Below are 8,707 nucleotides of genomic sequence, written 5' to 3' on the forward strand. Positions count from 1 at the left end.
AAGGACAGCATTTAATTGGGGCTGGCTTACAGGTTCAGAGGTTCAGTCCATTATCATCAAGGTGGGAGCATGGCAGCATCCAGGTTCAGGCAGACATGGGGCTGGAGGAGCTGAGAGTTTCACCTCTTGTTCCAAAGTCTGTTAGCAGAATAGTGGCTTCTGGGCAGCAAAAATGAATGTCCTAAAGCTCATACCCACTGTGACACACTTCCTCCAACAAGGCCACACCTACTCCAACCAAGCCATACCTCCAAATGGTACCATTTCCTGTGCCAAGCATAAACAAACGCTCACAATCTTAGTCTTATTATTTCTTTCCACCCTTATTCTTGGTCCTTGTTCTTTGTTCTTGTTTATTCCTATCTGGAACATTATCTACTTCTTTGGGAGGGAGGATGGCATTAAGTTGGTCTCTTTCTAAAGACTAGGATGACCCAGAGTTCACTATGTGGACCAAGTTTGTCTTGAACTTCTAGTAGTCCTCCTGCCTCAGCCTCCCAGGTACTAAGATTAGAGGTACACCACCATACCTAGCCAGTTTCCTCCTCCATGAACTTTGCATCTCAGTTAGGATACCACCTCCCCCAGGAAGTCAGGTTGGGGTTTTTATTTGGTTGCCAGTGTCCCAGTAGGTTTCCAGCACATGCCGCTCTTACTGGAGTCCTTTTGTCAATTGCTTGTTCACTGTTTCCAGCTCTGAGCTGTAAGGACCTCAACAGGAAAAGCCAGTCATCTCCCTGTTCTCTAAGTTCACAGTGAAGTAGGCTCAGCCATCAACCTACTTCACACTAGTGCTGGGCTCACAGGAGTAATCCCACCACACGTGACCACACCCGCTCTTATTGAAAGCTTTATCACCAAACCTGCTTTGGCTTTCCGCAGCCTGGGCCCAGGGCTCTACTTTCCCAGGTCTGCTTATTACTTTATGACTGACTTGATTGGAGGGAGGGGTCAGTGACGAAGGGATTGGTGACAACATCAGTGGCCATTGTACTAGGGGCAGGAGGGGACAAACACTGAATTGTGTTTGTCCCCTGGCCTTTGCTCTGGAAGGCAACTGAGGACAAAGCCCTGGCAGGGAGAAAGAGCTGGGAGGCTATCCAAAGTGGGATCTAGAGAGAGGTTTCCCTTCGTGGGTCCCATGGGCAAGGCTGCACCTGCTGTCTACAATATCCTCACTGGCCAGAGCCAGACTCCAGACGTGTAATAAGAATTCCAGGACACACACATGCATTGACAGCTGGTCATCAGTCATCCTAATGGTGTGTGCGGAGACAGAGCCAGTGTGATGGATTCAAGCAGGCGTGTGACCCCATGGGAGGGGGGTCTCACTCCTTCCCATCCACCCCAGTCTCATTTCCCTCCCCTCCCCTCTGTACTTCCAAATGCCAGACACACTCAAGGCAGGCAGTGCCACCAAACGTCCAGCCCCATCAACAGTTGTCACAACGGATGAGAGGAAATCATTAACAAATGACTTTAGTCAGGCCTGGTTGGGGAGATCTGAATTCTTGGCTAAGGAAAGAGGATCAAAAGTTCTAAATAAGTACCCCCTCCCCTTAGGTTGTTTATATTTTTTTAAAAAATTAAAGGCTAGTTGGGCCAGCAAGATTCCTCAGAGGGTAAATGATTTTGTTGTCCAGCCTAAAGATCTGAGTTCACTCCCCAGAGCTCACAAGGTGAAAGGGGAAACAAAATTACCTACAGATTGTCCTCTGACTGTCACGTCATGTGGCACATACACACACAAACATACACACGTGCACACATACATAAACATGCCTATGTGCACACATGCACACAGAGACAAATTATAAATAAATAATGTAAAACAATGTCCAATACTAGTCTGGACAATTTAGTAAAGTACTAAGAATATTGCCCAGTAACAGAGCACATACCTAGATGTCTGAGGTCTTAGATTCAGTCATAGATACTGGGGGGTATCTAGCTTTAATCTGGAGGTACAAAATTAATAATATCTATCTCCAGCAGCTGATGTGAGCAAAACAAGTCATTCTAAAAATACTTAGGGATTCAGTTCCGGTGACCTCAAACTTAAGTGCCTCTCTCTGCCTACTCTTTAAATTTTAGAATGAGGACTAGAGGGCCCCGCAGTTAAGAGTACTGGCTGCTCTTTCAGAAGATCCAGGTCCAGCTCCCAGCAACCACATGGCAGCTCACAATAAGTCTTGCTTAGATCCACAAGGCCTGACGCCCTCTTCTGGCCTCCTCAGACACTGCATGCGCATGGTACATACACAAAAAACAAAAACAAAAACAAAAACAAAAAACAAAAAAAAAACTTTTTAAAGCTACTGTTAATGGACTTCTTATAGTTCTTACTTTGTTTTGTCCTGTGTGCTTTCATTTCCCATCTACATGACAAATTTGTTTTGGCTTGCTTTTTTCCCAGCTTTCTGATAGCCCTTTTTGTCTTTTTGTTTTCTTTGATGGCCATCTAGACTGTTTCTGCTTCTTCTTTTGCACACTTGTACAGTACACACACTTCTCATTGGCATTGTGACAAGTAAGAGAGTCTCCCAAGCAGAAGGTATTTCCACAGCTGTGTTTAAAGAACAGCTTCTAACTTACTACCCACGAGCACCTTTCATTTCTACCCCTCTGCATCTTCCCAATTCTTTAGCAAATCTTTTGGTTTTCACCAGTCTTAGAGGCTTGTGGTGGTTGCTCACTTTTCTTTAACTTCCCTGAATATCAGTAAAATTGCACATGTGTGTGACTGGAAGCCCTTTAGATCTATGTTATAACTGTGTCCTCTCTGCATCCTCTCTGTCTGTCTCTATCCTCTCTGTCTGTCTCTATCCTCTCTGTCTGTATCCTCTGCCTCATTTTGTTTATTACCTTTTTCCTCCTCAGTTTTTAGTTTCTCTTAATGTGCTTCATTCATTTTTTTTGGCACATTAAATGTTTTTCTTTTTTTTTTTTTTAATGTTAGCTGTATGCCTTTTTTGCATTCTAACTATGGGTGGTAAACAAAAAAGCAATTTTTTTTTTTTGCATAATGATCTAAGTGCCTCACCTATTCATTTATGGAGCTCTTTTCAACAACTCTAAAATTTTTTATACTCCTTTCAAAAAAAAAATCTGTTGTCAAAGGCTTACTCTTGGTTAAACAAGATTATGGAATTTGCCAGGTCATAGATAAGCTTGTTTGGAAACCTCCGGCTCTCCTATCCTCTGTCAGATAGGACAGCAACGCCCTCTTCTGGAGGCCTGCCAGCAGGACAGAACTCTTCTGGATGTGGTTGTGTTTGCTTAGATCAAAGAGCCAGACTTCCCAGCCTAGCCTGAGGTTCACCTTTGCTGGTACAAAACAGAATGATACCCACCCAGAAAACTCACTTGGATTAGAACAAAGGACCTGAATAGAGGCTGGCCTTTCTTAACTGGCCGAAGGGAAAAGATAGCCCCACACTGAGAAAGAGGATTAAAGTGAAGCTACCCACACCCCATATCCCTGCCCTGAGCCCCAACTCGGTCGCCATCTGAAGTGGCCACCTGGACTGGTGACTTTGACGAACTCGGTGGCTTAAGGCTCTATGAGTTATATTATATTCTGTAAATGGTTGGATCTTGGATCATTCTCAGTGATGCTGGAGGAGAGATGGAGGCAGAGGGGAGGAGCAAATGTCCTTATATTGACTCCATCTTGGACTCCAGGTGTCTCCACAGAAGAGTGGTCAGGTGATTTTCCTGGAAACCGCCATTGCTTCTCCTGTTGTTCCAGGGCATATAGGGATGGCTTTATTACGACCTTCAAAGCTAAACAATAACATCGTGTGAAAACTGGCAGTGCCCTGGGAGTCAGGCAGATTCAAATCTGTATGTCCTGTTGACATAATCAATTCATTTAAGGTTTGCTGTCTTCCTCTGTCGAAAGGAGAAGTCGTTTCCTGTAAGACTTGAAACGATTGGGTTAAATTTTTAAAAAGTATATCACACCAGAGAGGCTGCCTGGAACGGTGTTTAGGGTCCTTAGAAGGATGTGCAGAGTCTTTGAAAGGTCACACCAGGAAATCAGTGAGTCACTTCTCCTGTTTAATGGGGTGTTGAACACTTGCCAATCACGCTCCCCTCCCCACCCCCAGTGAACCAAGAAATGAGTTCCCCTGAAAGAAGAGACAACCTCCGGGTACTATATGTGTTCAGGGTAGAATTTATTTACAAACATTAACACACTTTATGATTAGGACAGCACTGTGAGCTAGAGAGAAGAGGCAGAAAGCCAAGCAATGCATCAGATAAAGAAATAGAAGTTCCAAGAAGCACCGTGATTTCCTGAAGACGTGTGTTGGAAACAAAAGAGTGCTGACAGGAAGCTGTGTGTGTCCTTTACAGGATCCTGGCTGGCTAGGGCCCTGGGTCATTTCTTTCTCCTGTCCTAACAACTAGGCTCGGGTTATTGCACAGCCTTTAATCTGGTTCCTGGACAGACCGATCCTCTTTTTTTAGAGGATGAAATGATCGTTTCATTCCCATCAGCAACAGTTGCCTGACCCACGTGACCCATCCAGTCTCCAGGGTGTTCCTGCTAAGAGGAATCGACTGGAGGGCTACTGTTTTCACTGCCCTGTGTTTCTCGGGGGCTGCAGTTCTGTGCACGGTCCCAAGTTAGAAAATGCAGTCCAATGATGACGGAGAGGAACCAAAGGGTTCATGGACAGAAAAGAGGGCAAAAGAAGCATTTTACAGAAATCAGCAGACCCTTATTTAAACATGAAGTGCCGGCTCTTCCCTGCTGTGTTCATGATAGTGACCTTGCTTTCATACTCTGTTGGTCTTTGTGACCACACCCATGTGCGTTTCATTCTCTGCACACCTGGCTGGCACACAAACCACTGGCCCATCTTCTCAGAAATGCTTCAGTAATGTCTAGCTTGTTCATCTCCACCCTCAAAGCTGTCTCTTTCAATGAGGTTAGCCAGGTATGAGCCCCTGTCCCTAGAGAAATACAGTATACATAGGGAAAGCCTTTGAAGAAGAAAACTGAGGGAAAGGTTGATGCGTGGTGGTACAATGTTTCTCTGCTGGTGAAATGAGCTTACTCAAGCCAGATTGGATTATATTAAAGACAGCTTTATTGGGAGGCTGCTCTCAGGCGGGTGAGTTCACTGGCCCTAATGCTAGGGAAGTTGCTATGGGAAGGGAGAGGAAGAAGAGGTGCGAGGGAGAGAAAGAAAGAGGGAGCTGGCAGAGAGAAGAGAGAGAGGGACGGGGGAAAGAGACCAAATCTCTGGATTATATAGAGAAGAACATCTGGGGGAAGGGCAGCCCGGCCCCTGGGCTGGAAAGTTCAGAGTTAGGGGCAGGGCGTGCCTGGTAGGGACTGAGAGATGCTAGGAGAACTTGGAGGCCAGGTCTGCTGTGATGTGTAAAATATGCACCTCTGTCCCTTGTCCTTGGGTCTGAAACCAAACACACAGAATGTGATCAGTTCTGTGAGGGACCTAAGAAGAAATATGCCCCTGGAACATGAAATATTGTCTTTCTTATGCAAAGGAAGAAAAATCAGTATCTCTAGGAATGTAACATGTGTACATTCTCACTCTGACAAATTACTTACTGCTTGGTTTGGTTTGGTTTGGTTTGGTTTGGTTTGGCTTGGTTTGGTTTTTTGTTTTTTGAGACAGGGTTTCTCTGTGTAGCCCAGGCTGTCCTGGAGCTCACTCTGTAGACCAGGCTGGCCTCTAACTGAGAGACCTGCCTACCTCTAGGATTAAAGGAAAGGCATAAGACACTACCATCCACCTGTCAGACTACTTTACTTCATGCCTGTTCTGAGAGGCAGAGAGACACACACATGGTGTTCGCTCACAGACACACATGCCCATAAATAAAAATTGTGAGGCCTCAAACCCCAGACGTACGGCTAACACGCTTATTAGTATATCAAAGCTGATGCTGACCACCAGGTTCTCCCAGCATTCCTCAGCTCCAACCTGTTACAGCATCCTCCTGGCCAGCATACCTGTCCCCCTACCCTGAACTCCGGCTTCCCTCTCCATAGCTCCTTTGGCATCTATATAACTCAGCCATTTTGGCCACACCAGTCTCTTGGCCAGACTCTTGGCTCAGGCCACCCCCTCTTGGTCAGTGACTCTTCTTTTGCTCCCCCTCCCCCTCTCCTCACATGGCCTGTTCACTCTGGACTCTGCCAGATGTCTCTGCCTTTGGATGTATATCTCCTTTTTATCTGCAATAAACTTTCTCCTCCACCACACCTAGGAGCAGTCAGATCCTCCTTTATTTCTTTTAATCAAAAATAATAAAGATCAATTTTAAAGATAGTGAAGGTCAATCTTTAAACAGTAAATAACAAGAAGGATAGGAGCTTGGAGCCGCCTCTTCTTTATGCTGGGTGGTATGGAAGGACAGCTACTGTCTTCAAAAGAATAGTTTGGGTTTTTGCTTTTCTTTTTCCAGGTAAAAACAACAGGGGACCTAGTTGAAACATTGTAAAATGTCCCGGTAACAGATGTGATTTTGAAATGCTCACCTCTCCTCTGGAAGGCTCCCAAGGGCGGGCATGCTCTTTAGCTAGGTCCTGCCACAGCTGGCCTGGGAGTTTTGCTTGTGTGTTTCTTTGTATTTGGTCTTGTTTTGTGTTCTTTGATCCTTGTTTTCTCCCCAAGCTTCTCAGATGCAAAGAGAGTGACTGCTCAAAGAATCAGACCTTGAAGAACCAGAACAAAACTAAGAACCGGGGAGAGAGGTCAGGATTGAAATCCCAAATCCTCCCGTTGTTTTTGAGACTTCCAGTGACTTTTGAGACCATCCAGGACAACCTCTGCATTTCAGATAAAGAAATGGAGGCCTGAGCATAGGATCCCTGTCACCAGTGACAACCAGAAATCACAGCCCTTGCTCTCCAGAAAGACTCGAAGCTTCTTTAGAATGTGTTTCCATTTGTTTCCTCTTTCCTGGTCTTGTGGGAAAGACGTCCCTGTGGTTTTTATACAGTTGGTATTTGAGCCGAAAGTGTAACCTGGGCCCTAAGTTTCCCAGCACCTCATTCTAACAGTAAACAGAACACTTACTATACTTTGCAAAGTATCAGCAGTCATTAGGGAGCTTGGCGCTTTGCCACGTGTTAGTGTTACACACATTGGAGTTTCAGTGGCTAAGAGCCAGCCTTTAACAACACAGAAAGAGCTAGTATAATAGTTCTCAAACTACTCCATCAGCTCAGCTGAGGACAGGGGTAGCGTGGCACATATCTGTAATCCCAGCTGAAGCCAAGCCAGGAAGCTAGCCCGTACTACAGAGCAAGTTCCAGGACCATTGTGAATTGCACAGAGAGGCTGTCTTAACCAAATAAGATACTTAAAACATGTCATTCTTCAATGGCTAGTGTAATGGGGGCTAAAAGAAAGCATGAACTATTACTGAGTAGGCCTCAGGTAACCCGTGAACTCGTCCTCGATTACAGTCTAGTCTCAGCTACTGTTGTACAATATTATGCTTACGCTTGTGAGCATGATGCTATCTGATTCTGTTTTTAATTTATGGAGAACTTTGGTCCAATAAAATATGAGGCACTTAATGACTCCTTATCCCCCAACCACCTCCCTTTTTAAGGGACGTTCCCAGTATCAGAATCCAAAGTTAGGGAGAATGCATATGGAGCTATACAGAGAATTCCCTGAGGAACATGGAGTACCTCCTGGCCTTCTCTCCTCGAGTTTGGAAATAACTAAAGGAGTTCACTTCCACGTTAGGTGTTGCGGTGCACACACGTGCTGGAAGTAGAACCCTAACTAAAACCAGTGCCAGGAGAATAAGATGAAGAGATGACCTGCAGCACTGAGTTTATGGGTTACCAACCGCCCAGGACAAAAGGAGGCAGAGAGAGATCCTGTAGGTTTTGGACACCGCCATCTTGAATCTCGAAGAAGACGCACAAGGGAAGGCTAAGGGAGGGAGCAGCTCTAAGGGCACTCAGCAGAGAAGAGAGGAACTTGGCTCCTGACCGGCCGAGAGCCCTGTTCAATTTACAGAAGCCTCGCTATCCCCTTAGGTGCTGCGATGTTCTCCGTGCATCCCCGGGGAAGCTGTACCTTCCCTGTAGATCATTACATAACAGGGCTTATTTGTGAGAGGATGTGGTACAGGTCTTTGGAGAGAGAAGATAACTCGACCTCAGGCAGAAATATGTCCTCTGAAATTCGAGCCGCCTTCTGCTAGTTCCCCTGTAGACTTGTGTCAGGTAACTGAGGACAAGCTCATAAACAGTGTCCCATCTGTCTCGTCTGCTAGCGGTAGAATTTGGGAGCTCTCTTTTCGGACCTTGAAGTCAAACCTTTGTATAGAAACCTCGATTGAAAGGCAGCAGGCAGGTGTGTAATACGGGGAGGAAGGTGTTCTCTGTTCCTGCAGCTCGGAGCTTTGGGTTAGACAGCCACAGGAATTGTTAAAACACAAGCGGGTTGCGCTAGAAAGTTGAAGAATTGGGAATCGATCCATAGAATCCTCTAGACCTAAGATGGAAACTTCAAAGGGAAAGGGACTCTTTATAATCCAAGGGCAGTACAAAAGGACAAGCATGTGATAAAAGGTCCAGCGTGGCTCTAGAGAGTCACAGATGCAGGAAACTTACAAGGCTTCTTATCCCCCCACAAAACGCACACACATGCTCACACATCACATACACACCACACACACAATTAATTCATGGCTCGGAGTG

This window comes from Micromys minutus (assembly GCF_963924665.1).
Source record: "Micromys minutus genome assembly, chromosome: 3".
NCBI classification, from domain to species: domain Eukaryota; kingdom Metazoa; phylum Chordata; class Mammalia; order Rodentia; family Muridae; genus Micromys; species Micromys minutus.